Source organism: Gossypium hirsutum, chromosome D10 (genome assembly GCF_007990345.1).
Source record: "Gossypium hirsutum isolate 1008001.06 chromosome D10, Gossypium_hirsutum_v2.1, whole genome shotgun sequence".
NCBI lineage: Eukaryota > Viridiplantae > Streptophyta > Magnoliopsida > Malvales > Malvaceae > Gossypium > Gossypium hirsutum.
The window spans coordinates 56374837-56375128 of record NC_053446.1 but is presented as its reverse complement, the minus strand read 5'-3'; positions in this window follow the sequence as shown (position 1 = coordinate 56375128).

Here is a 292-nt window from a genome sequence, read left to right as displayed (position 1 = left end):
ATAACTCAACTAGAAATATAGATTATCTTTTAAATCAAAAAATAACTTTTAAAATAAATTTGTAATTTTTAAAAATATATAATATTAAAATAAGAACAGATGATTCACAGTAGCATGGGTGGTAATTGATTATGTTACTAATTTTGGAAAAATAATAAATTTGTTAATTTTCGTAAATTCCGATGTATGTAAAATATTGTTAATGTTTTGTTTTCCTTTAGTATTGGGTTGGGTCAGTTTTGATATTGGATCGAGTTGGGTTTCAAATTAAACCATAAAAATATGTGAGAAA